The sequence below is a fragment of the Peromyscus leucopus genome, chromosome 9 (assembly GCF_004664715.2).
Source record: "Peromyscus leucopus breed LL Stock chromosome 9, UCI_PerLeu_2.1, whole genome shotgun sequence".
Taxonomy (NCBI): Eukaryota; Metazoa; Chordata; class Mammalia; order Rodentia; family Cricetidae; genus Peromyscus; species Peromyscus leucopus.
This window is the reverse complement of record NC_051070.1, coordinates 17296966-17312034: the sequence shown is the minus strand read 5'-3', so window position 1 is coordinate 17312034 and position 15069 is coordinate 17296966.

Genomic DNA, 15069 nt, shown 5'->3' with positions numbered 1-15069 from the left:
AAATTAATAGTCAAATTTATAGTCATGTTAGTTAAGTAGTTAAGTTTTCTAGGTATACATAGATATATTTCAATTAGGTGGGTAATCTTCAAGCACTTCAAGGACCTACAAAATATGGCGTTTAAATGTTTTAAAAAATTAGACTTTCTGGACAGTGAGACATGTGTATTCTTGGCAGCACAGATTTATTTCAAAGAGGAAGATAGGTATCAAAGACACTCAATATGGAGTTTATCTTCTTCTTCACACAAAATGGCCTGCTGGGCAAAGAACTGCTTTTGCATGGACATGCAAGTCCCATGGAAAAATTACCACTAAATATTCCCAAAACAAGATGAGATGGTCCTTCAGGTGCCTGCTTTGCAGAGGAGACATCCAGACATTCTGTAGGACACAAGGAGAAGTGAATAAAAAACTCTAGGCCTATAGGCTAAAGATAGATGCCCCAACATTACAGAAAAACTTTGAGTGACTGTCCAGGAAGCCAGCTGTCTCTGTCATTCGGATTTTTGGAAGTTGCTTACAAAGCACTTCCTGTTTACTTATGTAATATTATATCCTTCTGGGTTATTTTATGTAGTTGAAGACTAAATAGTTATAATTAGATTTTCCCTTAGTTATGATAAAAGATAAATTAGTTATAAAATTTTAGACTCTTTAAACTCACAAAAAGTGGATATATGGTAGAAGGTTTTCTAATTTTGCCAAATAGACTAGATGTAATTTAATGTAACTGTAATTCTTGCTAGATAACTATTTTGTTACACGTAATTTTACTATGTTAAAGTTCAAACCTTCCTTTTTGATTAGATAGAAAAGAGGAAGTGCTATCAAATGTCCTTCTGTATGCTGTGAATATGTGTGGCTTCCATTGGCTAATAAATAAAGCTATTTTGGCCTATGGCAAGGCAGCTTAGAGGCAGGCAGAAAAATCCAAGCAGAAATCCTGGGAGAAGAAATGAGAGTAGGGAGAGACACCAGCCTGCAGCCCAAGGAGCAACATGTAATAGGATGCAGGTAAAGGCACAGAACATGTGGTGATATATAGATTAATAGTTATGGGTTGAGTTAAACTATAAGAGCTAGCTAGCAAGAAGCCTGCCATAGGCCATACAGTTTGTAAATAATATTAAGCCTCTGAGTGATTATTTTATAAGCAGCTGTGGGACCATAGTGCTGGGTGTGACCAGAGTAACACAGACTGTAGGGCCACGTGGAACCAGAGAAAACTCCAGCTACAGACATGAAACACAAATATTGTCTGGATTTAATGTGTGGAAACCGTTTCTGACATAAACAACTTAAAGAGTCTATAATACTTGATTCCATTTTCTTCTACACTCCTGGTGAGGCAGAACATTAAGGTAGGTCACATGCTGCTACTGCTCTCATGGTGGACACAAAACAGAAAGAATGGCCCGGGGCAAGCAAAGCCTCTGAAAGCATGTCTCCGGGAACTTATTCCTGCCTGTTAGGCATCACACCACAGGATTTTCAGAAACTCTCCAATGTAATAGGTATAGTTAGAAGCTAGTTATCTAGGAAATGAGAATCTGCAAGTCATTTTTCCCTTAAACTATAACATATGGGACTGTGTATATAAGTCTATGAGATAATCTTCCAGTTGGCTGATGTCAGGCATAAGTGAATCTATGGCCTGTGCTGTGGAACAGAATGTTTTATCAGCTTAACACCGAAGAGATGAGTAAAACTGCAGTGTCTCATTGACAGCGTGAAAATGTTAAGGGAGCTTCTAAGGTGACTGTTCTCAAAGGATTGCTTGATCTCTCATTCAGAGGATCACGCAATACATTGGCATCAGGTTTCATCTTCTCTGAATTGATGACACATCAGAGACCACTGTAAGACTACACACTGAGTTTCAGCCTAATTTGGCTAAGTGTTGGAATATCAGAAAAAGTCAGTTAGAGTTACAGTGAGACATGGGCATATGGAATATTGTATGCCTCCTATATTAGTTTGTAAATTGCAATCCTTCTGTTTACTGTAATTGCTTTAAAATCCTGTCATTTAATGATGTGTGCACAGTCATATAATTCTAATGTGTACACATTCTATTCAGTTTTCTAGAACAAAAAGTGAAACTTCATGTAGCAACACTACTATCTTCATAATACAGTTAATGTTAATAATGTTATTATATAATCTCATTCAATATTGGTTGATCATGTTCTATTTCCTAAAATATTGACTCTCTGCCATATGGCAGATATTACTTTAGGATCTGGAGTATATATGTAAACTATCAATCAAAAAATGAATTTGCTTACTCTTAAGGAACAAAATTAAATAATGTAACAGATCATGGGGCTGGAGAAAAAGCTCAGTGGGTTCAAAGGGGCTTGTTTCACACATGAGGTTTTTCTTTAGTTGCTGACACCCATATAAAAAGCCTGGCATAGCCACATGGTGCCTATAATAACCAGTTATGTGCAGGGAGAAGGCAGGAGTTATTTTTGGGGCTTGTAATATCCCAGCCAAGCTCCTGGTTAAATGAAGAAGTTGGAGGGTGACAAATCCTGACACCCTATGTCAACTTCTGGCCTCTTCAGAAGTGTGATTACATAAATGCACACACACACACATATGAACACATACGTATACACACACAGCCACACATATCCATTCATAAACACACACACACACACACACACACACACACACACACACACACACCATAAACATATACACTCCTTCACAAACAAAAACACAAAAATTTAAACGCACACAAATAAATCAATGAATTAGAAAAATATAGATTTTATAAGCTAAATGAATGAAGATCTGACAACCATGATTTTACACAAAAATGTTGTCATGTGGTAAAAATGGGGAGATAGGGAACACTTACAAAATCTCTCATTCAGAGGGTCATGTAATATGTTGGCATCAGGTTTCTCTGAATTGATGACACATCAGAGACCACTGTAAGACTGAGTTTCAGCCTAATTTGACTAAGTGTTGGAATCATCCTCTGTCACTTTGTTTCAACACTTTTCCCTTTTGTTCTCCAGCATCTTAATTTTTTTATTATCCACTTTATCATTTCCTTCACCACAAAAGTGCTCTTTTTTTCAGGTTTAGTTTTTAGTTAACTCATTTTATATTCTTTTATTTAATATATTTTTCATGAAATATATTCCTATCAGGGTTTACCTTCCCACATCTATTTCCAGTTCCTCACCATTCAGCACTGATAGAACTACACAATTCTTTATCTCTCCCTCTTTAAAAAAATAAACAGCCAAATTAAAGAAGAAAGAAAGAAAAAGCATGAGAAACCTGCATATAACCTTTAAAGAGTGAGTGGGGTCACAATATATAAGTATGATAGGTGAGATAAAAGATGACCAAATGAAGCACTGTAAGATGAAAAATACCACTCATTTTATGTTGATTTCATGAGTTCCTTTTATTTGAACTGTCTACTGCTAGGCTTGGGCCTTAACCTTAAGTTTGGCTTCTATATGGCTGAGATACCTTTGGAGAAAAACTAAGTTTTTTCTTTGTGGATTGTCAAGAGGAGAGAGCTTCTTGGTTTGGGATGGGAACTTGTGTCTACTTCCCCTCTCAGTGCTGGGACTACAGTTGGCATAGACCTGTGTAGGCAGAGTCCATACTGCCTCTGTGAGTCTTTGTGATTGATATGTGCATCAGTGACTGCTTCCTTGGTGACTTCCATCCCCTCTGGTTCTCACAATCTTTCTACATTCTCTCCTGCATATTAAGAAACTACTGCTGTATTAGGTTTCTTCTGTGTGTCCCCATAATTCCTCTTCGTGTTTGTTCTCCATATTCCTTCCCTTACCCCCACTTCCCTTCCACTGTCCACTTAACTATCTCATTACAGTCTCCCCACTGCATGTGCATAACTCTATATTCTATTTTGCCTCCCTTGGGAGATACCTCCCTTCACCACCAGTCCCTTACTCTATGCTTTACCTCTGTGGTATAGGATTATAATATGTCTGTTGAAGGCATAAAAACTCATGTCTACATATAAGAAAATGCCTAAAATATTTACCTTAGGACATCTGGTTTACCTCATACAAAGTGATTTTTTTTTTTCTACCTCCATCCATGTTCCTAAGAATTTAGACTTTTTTAATAGCTGGATACTATTTTATTGTATAAATACATTACATTTTTATTATCTATTTATCTGTTGATGGACATCTGTGTTATTTCCAACTTCTAATTTTTCTGAATAGTGCACTAAAAAACATGGATGAGCAAATATATCTCCAATAGGCTATAGAGTCCTTTGGGGGTATGCCCAAGAGTGGTGTATCTGATCCTGAGGTTGATCCCTGGTATTCAGTTCCTTTTCCTTACTTATGTAGTCCAGAATCCCAGACAGGGAATGACAATACTCACAATGGGCACACATAGTGGCACTTCCATTAACACCATCAAGATAATCCCTGTAGAAACTCCCAGGAGCTCATTTCTCAATTGATTCTAGATTCTGTTATGTTGCCCATTATCATGAACTCTCGGTATGATAGTGACTTAAAGGGAAACATTGGTTGTGGGAAGAGGGAACTAAAAGAGATAGTTTATGAAATATGTGAAGCTGCAGAGCGACTGGAGCATTTCAAGAATGTATACATTATTTCCTTAGCGTCATTTGACTCCCCTTTATGTTGATCAACTTTTTATACATCTCTGGTAGACACGAGTGAACAGACCAAGTCAAGATCTCCTATATCCTGAGTGGTGTATCTTTTCTAGGTAAACAAAGATAAATGTATTAAAGATAATAGATAGAAATGAATACAATATTTAAAATTAAAAAGCAAAGCAAAAACTAAATAAAACAATGAAGAGAGTAATGTTAGCTTCAAATGGCCCTAGGATGAGAGGGAAAAAAAAAAAAAAAAAAAAAAAAAAAAAAAACTCTTTCAAAGGAATGTAGACAACTCCTTCAAAAGGATTAATTGCCACTTGGAGAACTGTAGTGGAATGATGCCTTGTAAAAATGCAGTCTGGAGAAAGGCTTTTTAGTAAGAATGAGCAAGAGCATGGCACTTTTGTGGTGAAAGAAATGATAAAGTGGATAATAAAAAAATTAAGATGTTGGAGAGCAAAAGGGAAAAGTATTGAAACAAAGTGACAGAGGATGATGAATAGCACAGCAGTCAAATAAATCCAGTCCTTCAGACTTAATCAACTAGATTTATCATGGTGCTGCTCGTGGAGCCTAGTGGCATAAGAGGAAGAGCAGGTTTAAAGGGGAAGAGAATGACGTCACCATTGTAGAAGGGGCAACCCTACCACTTGGGTGTGTATTTGTTAAGCATTTCAGTCCCAGTCTAACTTAATGATATTTAAAACTTGCAAACCAAAGTGACAGATAAAGTAACTGTATGTATTCTATTCTTCCACTTTGGTCACAATAGTTTTGCGAACATATAATGTAACCAAAAAATAGAAAATGTGAAAATAAATAAATTCAAATATTATTAGCAATCTTTATTGGCCTTTGACAGATAGCCAATTTTGTGTGAGATATTGTATATTTAGCCTTAAGTGTATAAGGTTATTAATATAGTAAATTATAGTTAATTTGTACTTTTTCCTATTGTGTTTGCAAAAATTATAATACCCAATTTTTGAATATTTCATCAGGCAAAATATTAAAATTGAGTAATTATATTGAATTACATTTTAAAGAGTTAAAAATATTTTCATGAAATTAAAATTTAAATTAATAAATAATCCATTTTTCATATTTGGAAAATAAATTCGGCATCCTCAAATTAACAGCCATAAACAACCATTGATTGAGAAATTTTCTTTAAATATTTTTAATAAATTTTATAACAAATTGTGTTTACAATAATAATAATTATTATTTTTACGGTTTCTCAAGACAGGGTTTATCTGTGTTACACTACTAGTTGTCCTCATACTCACTCTGTAGACCAGGTTAGCCTTGAACTCACAAAAATCCACCTGCCTCTGTCTCCTTGGTGCTGGGATTAAAGGTGTCTACTACCACTGACTGGCATATTTATAATATCTTAAATTAATATTTATATTGTAGAATATCACTTAGGTTAATAGTCCATAACAATTTAATAACTATTACTAAAACAGCAACAAATAATTTATCATTTTTATATTTTAAAATGTTTAATTTATTCAAGATTTTGCCCATTGGGATGACATATTGTGTATAATAATGAACTTATCTGGGGATCAGAAGACAGAGCCAGCCATAAAATTAGAAATAGAGATCAGACAGTGGTGGCACACACCCTTAATCCTATCACTCGGGAAGCAGAGATCTGTCTTTGCTTGGGAAGGACACATGCTTTAATTCCAGGAAATAATATGGCTGGACATAGAAAGGTATAAAAGGCCTGTGTCCTTCTCAAGCAAAGACATGAGATTTCAAGTGCTGGGACTAAAAGTGTGTACCAGCATGCCTGGCTCTGTTCCCAGTGTGGCCTTGAACTCACAGAGATCCAGACTGATCTCTGCCTCCCCAGTGATAGGATTAAGGGTGTGTCCCACCACTGTCTGACCTCTACGTCTAATTTGGTGGTTTGTTCTGTCCTCTGATACCCAGATAAATTTGTTAAGGTACACAATATATCACCACAGCCCACTGAGGAATAACTTAATATCTAGTGATCAGACTAGTTCCTAAATCATTACATTGTATACTATTATTTTATTTATTTATTTTAATACTTTCCACCTTTTGATTCAGTTCCTCTCACTGCACCAGAAGCACACAGGTCAGGCTGGATTGAACAGCTAGCAAGACCCCAGGATGCACCTGTCTCCACCTCCAAATACTGGATTTGGAGTGTGCAGTCATGCCTGGCCTTTTTGTGATTGCTGGGGATTAAACTCAGGACCTCATGATTGTGGCATTCTGCTCTACTAACTGAGCTGTCTCCCTAGCCAATGGAATTATACTTAAACAGTGTTTGCTATGAAGTTAACCTCAGGTTAGAGTTAGATATCATGCAACAATGAAGATATTAAGACTCATAACAGGTCTATAAAATGACATATGTAATCTTTACATTTACATAAAACATGGATTTCCTAAAAAAACATATACTGAATCACTTTTTTCTTTTCTTTTCTTTTTTCTCTTTCTTTTCTTCCTTTCTTTGTTGTTATTTGGGACTCTGTTTGGCATGCTTTTCAATGTGAGCATGTTGAAACTGTAGCATGTTTGGAATACCAAGTTGAAACTTGTCTCTACAGACTTCTCTGTTTAAGCCTAAGATGAGTGATAGTTCTAAATAGTTTTCACATAACAGGTTCCTGGTAGCTTTAAGTATTTTCAAATGTTAAATTGTTAAATAGATACAAATAATTTCTGTGGAGTTGTATACATACATACATACATACACACACACACACACACACACACACACACACACACACACACATTCTAGACAGGGTTTCTTTTTGTAGCCTGGCTATACTGGAGCTCTCTTGGGAAATCAGGCTGACCTCAAACTCAGAGATCTGCTGAGGCAGGTAAGGCCAAAAGCACTGGGCCACACCTTAAACAAACCAAGAGCTGTGACATGCACAGAGAGCACTCTGACCAGCAGAAACTTGACCCATAAACTCCAAACTGGATGGTGATGACATGTAGCCCCCGAACTAACCAAGAAATTCCACAGTAGCTAGGAGCAGAGTCTGCCAAAAATCCACATATATAAACCTCAGCCCTTTGTTTAATAAATGAGAGCTTGTTTGCAACCTCCTAGAGTCTGTATCTAACCATGCCCTGCCCCCAGGATCAGAGACTTTGAGACTCCAGTTGGAGAGCCAGCAACATTTTTATGCCCAAGGTGGATGCATCCCTACCTGGCCCTTCCACTCTGGGTCCTTTTGAACTTCCTCTTTTGGGTCATCCTTTTTCTTTTTTGCTGGCCAGCTCTCTGTTGATTCCACAATTGACACAGCTTGTTAAGAATCCCCCTGTGGCTGTTTATTGGTGAGTAGACCCCTCTTCTCTGTTTTCTATTTTCCTACCCCAAGCAGCGAGTATTGGGGTCTTTTTCTCTATCTTTTCACTTTTGAAACTCATGGCCAGGCCTTTGTTTTTCCAGAGACTGTAAATCCCCTGAAACCTCCCCAAGGGGCTGGGAACATTTGCTCAGCAGATTACTGACTCCTTTAGTTTGTTTGTCTTTGATTGCTGTTTCTCTTGCTATGGGAAACTTTCCTTCTACTGCCAGAGATTCCCCAACTCAGAGCTCTTAAAGCTTTGTTTCAGACCAGGAAAATAGGTATTAAAATTTCCCATCTGGAAAAGTTTTGGAATGAGGCTTCTGTTATCATACCCTGGATATCACCTGAAAACATCTGGAATTCATCAGTATGGATGCAAGTCTTTTTTTTTTTTTTTTTTTTTTTTTTTTTTTTTTTTTTTTAACTAGGAAAAGGAAAGTGCAGGAATGGAAAAACTCCCCATGTGGCCTTTATCCCAATTACTTTGGGAGCCATAGCTTGTATAAAATCAGACTCTACAGAGGAAATCATCCGGTCCTTTAATGACCATTGTGAGTAACAAAAAAAAAAAAAAAAATCCTCCTTGCTCTCCCTCACCTCCCCACTGCCTTAAAAGGACCATATCTCAGATAGGGAAGAGAACATTCTACAGACAGACCCATGCTGCTCCAAGAAACTACCCAAGGAAATCCTTCCTTAGGGATGATGAAATACAATGTACTGTTTATCCCTGGGGAGACTTACAGGATAACTCCCCACCTGTTCTCCATTTTCCCCTCAGAGATAACTGAGACCACCACGAAGGATACTCCTCAGATTGAATTCTCTGGTTATCACCAAAATAATCCTTTTGTATTTCCAGTTAACATTGGGGCCATTACAGCTGCTCAACCATGGGTTCCTACCCCTTTAGCCGAATTTTCTCTGTTCCATAAGGCTGCTAACAAGTCAGGCTCTGACTACCCATATGTGAGCAAGTGCTGAGGCAGTGGACAAATGCATTTACAAACCTGTTATGATTGTTCCCATTTAATGAAAGCTGTACTCGACCCTGCTTTTTTTCTTAATTGGCAGATGGCCTATGAAGATCAAACTGAGGGCCAGGCACACCTAAATATTCAATATAATATCGATATTTCTCTAGACACAGTGCCTGGCAGGTGCCAATGTGTTGATCCCATGACCCAAGCCTAAATTGGCCTGCATGCCTATTTTCAGCAGGTCTCTGAACTCACATTTAAAGCCTTGAAATCCTGCACTCCTCAGGATCTGACTGCATACTTTCATAATCTGATACAGCAGGGAAATGTTTACTGACTTCTTAGCCTGAGTCAATGAGGCAGAGGAGAAACGGATGGATCCTGGCCAGACCAAGGAGATACTCATTAAGCAATTAACATAGGAAGGGTTTAATGCCCCTATTCACAATGCAGTTGCAGCAGTGATAATGAGGACATCCATAAATGGGTGATGGCTACTCATGATCTCTTCCTCCAGGCAGGACCCATAGCTGCCCTTACTGCCTCTCTCAAAGCACTATTAGCTTCCAAAGACAATGATCCTGATCAGTCCTCTCCCTCCCCCCCCACTTGACCATTCTTGTTGGGGCTGTGGTCACTCAAGTCACCTTCTTAGAGACTGTCCTAAAGCTCAACCCAAGAACAGATGTCCCAAGTGCCAAAAAGGTTTTTCATTGGGAACATAATTGTAAAAGCTCTCCCCAGTTTCACCCCTCAGCCCAGCAAGTAAGAGAGGGTCCTTCCAAACTCAGACTGTTCTGGACCCTTCCCTTATTGCCCCATTCTCCCATCATGACCATTTACCTGGATGGCAGACCCACCAAGGGTCTGGATGACACTGGGGCAGAAGCCACTGTAATATATCTTAATGATGCTCAAGCAATTTCACACTGAACACTTAAAGATGGTTGAACCATTACCGGGGTAGGAGGGGATAAGTCTTCTAAAACAACCCTTTACCTAATTCACTAGAAGGACCTTGATATCAATCAGGGCTGATTCCTCCCTATTATAGCTGATAAATACTGTTGTACTCTTTGGGGGTGTGATTTATTAGTGGAAATGGGAGCTATGCTTACTACAGATGATAAGGCCTTTTATGAGGATATAGTAACATATGATATGACAGGTGAATCTTGTAGAAATTCTAGCCTTCACCCCCAATTCTACAGGCCACTGCCCCCTGCACTGATATGTTCCAAGGTCCATACCATTAAATTGGATTTTGCAGAAGCCTGTGTGAGTGGATCAGTGGCCTATTATAGAACCCAAACTATCAGAATTGAGAAAGTTAGTTGAAGAGCAATTGTCATTGGGCCATGTTATAACTTCTCACAATAGATGTAACACCCCATCTGTGTAAAGATCCCTTTTTTCTTTATATTTACCAATCCTTCACTGCCAGAGTTGAATTGCACCAAGAAAACAAATATGTTTGTTTGGTGCCTACTGGAATGCAAATGAGGCCCTTCATACAGTTTTGGTACATATTCCTACTTTCATTTGGATACCACTAAATAATGTGACACACAATCCTAGAGTGGAATTGATGGAGCAAACTAGAATAAAAAAAATTTTTGGAATAATTTCAGCCATAACAGCCACTATTCTGCTTGCTGTGGCAGGTGGGGCAGTGGCCACAGCCTCTCTGGTTCAAATAGGAGCCACCATCTCTACACTTCACACAGCCATAGAAGAATCAGCCTGAGCACTAAGCACTCAACAGCTGATTAATTCACATTTCCAGTCACCTATATTCAATTTACAGCAACAACTAGATTTATTTAGATGAACAAGTCCAGACATTAAGATGGCTGGTAAGAGGCAACTGTGATCCCCTTTTGTTTAACGCCTTACCCAGTCTCAAATATAACACAAGCCAGGAGTCAGTTAACAGAAATCATGTTGGGACTGTGAATCAAAGAGTTCTTAGACCTTTAATGTACAACTCTCTAATAAAATCTTAAGGCTGAACTCCACACATGTGAAACCACTGGAGGTATCTACAAAATTCTTTTCTCAAATTTGGGATCACATAAAATCAATCTTTCACCCTTCAAAAATTATAGCATGGGGAATAATAGGGGGAATGATACTCATAATAATTCTGTTGTTTAAGTATTTTCTACAGCATGTTTTCCTGCAGCACCATGACAACAAAATGACCCTGCAACTGTTAATGGCTCTAGAATGACCTGATCATCATCACCCTAAGAAAGAAATAAGAACCTGGTTCATAGAAATTCATGATGCCTTTGTCTAACACTCTTGCACCCTAGGCACTTTCCAGGGGAAGCATCCTCCAAGGGCTGGTAGTCAGAGTTGGGTAAGAGCCTGTTAGCCAGGTCAACTTAAGACAGGCATAGTTACCATGTTGGGGGATCCCTGAGATGGGGACAATAAGTTTAGAGCAAAGGACTCTAATTCCCAGTAGCAACCATAAAATAACATAAAAAGGGCAATATGAGGCAGTTAAGACAGAAAGCACTGGATCATGGCTTAAGCAAACAAAGAACTGTGACATGCACAGAGAGCACTCTGGCCAGAAGAAACCTGGCTCATAAACTCCAAACTGGATAGTGATGATGTGCAGCCCCAGAACCAACCAAAAAATGCCATAGTAGCTAGGAGCACAGCCTGCCAAAAATCCACATACATAAACCACAGCACTTCATTTAATAAATGAGAACTTTCTTGCAACCTCCTGGAGTCTGTGTCATTGACTCTGTATCTACCCATCCCCTGTCCCCTGCATCAGAGACAGCAAGACCCCAGCTGCAGAGCCAGCAACAATCTGTCTGTGCTGCCTTCTGAGTATTGGTATTAAAGACATGAGTCAACATATCTGGATATCCATTTTTAGTAATATAATAATAAAATATAATAAAATAAAATATAATGATATGATATGATATATAATACAATACAATACAATATAATATAATAACTAGATAAAGCACAAAAGAACACATAAGAGTCAGACAACACAAACTAATAGAAGTTAAAGAGCCCAAGAAAAGGCAAAAAAATCAGTGAACTACTCTTTAGCATATTCAGGAATTTCATAAAAACAGTAAACTGAAAGCTATATCATGTATTCAGAGAAGTTGGTGCAGACTAGTACTGGCCCTGAACATGCTGCCTCATTCTCTGGGAGTTTATATGAGCTTTGAATATATTGATTTAGAGAGCCTTGTTTTCCTGATTTCCTTATCCACTTTAACTCTTACACATTCTGTCTCCTTTTCCTTGGGGTTCTCTGAGCTCTGATAAGAAAGATTTAATGGAAACATCTCATTTAAGGATGACTGTTCAAAGACCTCTCAAGTTGATGGAGGTTTCCTGTCCCACATCTGCTTTCAAATAAACACATGAAGATTTATATTAATTTTAAATGCTTGGCCAATAGCTTAGGCTTATTACTAACTAGCTCTTACATTTCAAATTAACCCACATTCCTTATGCATGCTCTGCCACATGATGATGCCTTTATTAACATGAATCATTCATCTTCTTCTCCCTCTGCATCTGGCTTGCAACTTCGCCAACTCTGCCTTTCATTCTAGCATTCTCCTAGTTTAGCTCTTCTGCCTAAATTTATCCTGGTCAGGATTGGCCAATCAGCTTCTTTATTAAACCAATCACAGTGGCAGATCTTCATGGTGTACAAAAGGATTATTCTACAACACTCTCATTCCCTGAACAATGTCTAGCTGTGTGTCTTTGAAATTCTCTGATGATAGTTGAGGAAGGTATTAATCTATGATCATAACACAGTATCATTAGGAATCATTTTATTCTTACCTTTTTCTTTGGCTTTTTCCTTTTTTCTTCCTTTATTTTTTGAACAACAATCTTTGTTTTTACCCTAGTCCCTGGGCTACCTAGTCTCAGGTTCTGTGTCCTTAAGTAATGTTGGCTATCGTTTCCACCTCATGGAGGAAATTTAACTCAAATCAGACATTTGTTGATTATGGAAGCAAGCAGTGTGCCTCCATATTTTGAAGGCAGTACAACATTGTAGATCAATGCATTAATGTCTGAATAGGTGTTTATGTTTCTCATTTTGTAGCCTTTCACCAGAGAGGCTTGGCCAATGAAGGCTCTATTTAGGAACCAGCTTCATTTCTCCATGATAAATGAGTTCTGTAAATATTGTCTTCAACAATGGGATTATGTGTCAATTTGTGGAGAACAATTTATAGTTTTGCAATAGCCAGGGTGGTTTGGATTGTACAATAAAACAACACAATTAGATGTAACTCAATACTGGAACTGGAAAATTCACTTGGTAACAAAAGATGGCCAGGTGGGGTTTTGTCTCCCTAATAATTTGACAATACCATTTAAATTGCTTTCATATATGTATCTATTTTAAAAAGCTTCTATTAAATTAGGTTTCCATACGACCCCTTAAATGGTCCTTAATTTTAGCTTTTTCTCCACCTATTGTTTCTTTCTTCTTCATCAGCCCTTCCCTTTCCTTCCCTGCTTGATCATTTGCTCATTCACTCATAACTATTCTATTTTCTTTTCTAAGGGGATCTCTCTGCCCTCTTCCCAGTCCCTTACTCTGTAGTTAACCACTGCAGTTCTATGGATTTGTAGCTTGGATATTTTTGGCTTAACAGCTATTATCCTTACAAGCAAATACATACCATAGTTATACTACTGGGTCTAGGATGTTACTGACTAGGGTTTTTCATAGTTATATTAATTTGCCCACAGAAAATTCTCTTTTCATTATTATCTTTCTAATAGATGATCTTTTACCTCCCTAAACACCACCAAGATTTTAGTAATTTGTTTAAAACATGTCAAGGTATTATGACATATTATTGAACATAAGATTTTTCAGAATCTTAGAATGTAATATAATTAGTTACAAAGCTGTTTGTTCTGGTTATAACTGTGACACATGGGAACCAAGAAGCAGAACATATAAATAAGAAAAAAAAGATGTTTGGAAACTACAGAAAAGATACTTTTTTATGTAAGAACTATTAGTTCATTTACCTTGAGAAATGTTTTAGAAAGATGAATAAAGTTTCATCTTTCCCCTATCAATTTAATCTCCCAATCTCTGAAGTAATATTGGCAAACTTACAAATTATCCTTATTGAAATTTTCTTAAACAACTAATATTTGCTTTCAACATTAAAAGGGATGATTCACAGAACTATTTTGTATTTTCTTTAGTATTTACAAACATTCCTCCTGTATGTATGACTGTATATATTATAATGAGTCTTTTTCTGTCCAAGCCAGCTCCCAAATAACACAGAGACTTATATTAATTATGAAATCTCAACCTATACCATAGGCTTATTACTAACTAGGTCTTTTTTTCTAACTAGCTCTTATAACTTAAATTAACCCATATTTTTATTAATCTACATTCTACCACATGGGTTTTACCTCTATTTCATTCTGTGTGTCCAACTCATTCCACATCTGGCTGGCTGCTCTGCCTCTTTTCTTTCCAGAGTCTTCTCTGTGTTGAGAAATTCCACCTATACTTCCTGCCTAGCTATTGGCCATTTATCTCTTTATTAAACCAATCAGAAGATGCCTTGGTAAAGACACATCTACACAGTGTACAAAAAGTTTATTCAACAATAGTAAATATAAGTCTGTGAGTGTTCATATTGATATACTGATATACATACATGGTAGTATGATCTTCGGGAATTCTTTATATTGGAATACACATCAGAATATGTTTGAGTTTTCAACCTAAGAATATTAGGAATATAGAAGTCTTTTTCTTTCCTTTTTTAATATAGAAGTCTTTTTCTTTCCTTTTTTTTTTTGTTGTTGTTTTTTTGAGACAGGGTTTCTCTGTGTAGCTTTGTGCCTTTCCTGGAACTCTTTCTGTAGACCAGGCTGGGATTAAAGGCATGGGCCACCATCGCCTCCTGAATACTTGGATTAAAGGCATGCACCACCATCACCCGGCAGAAGTCTTTTTATTTACTATGCTGTAATTGACATCATAACCCAGATTTGGCCAAAGTGTTACAGGGGAATACACTGT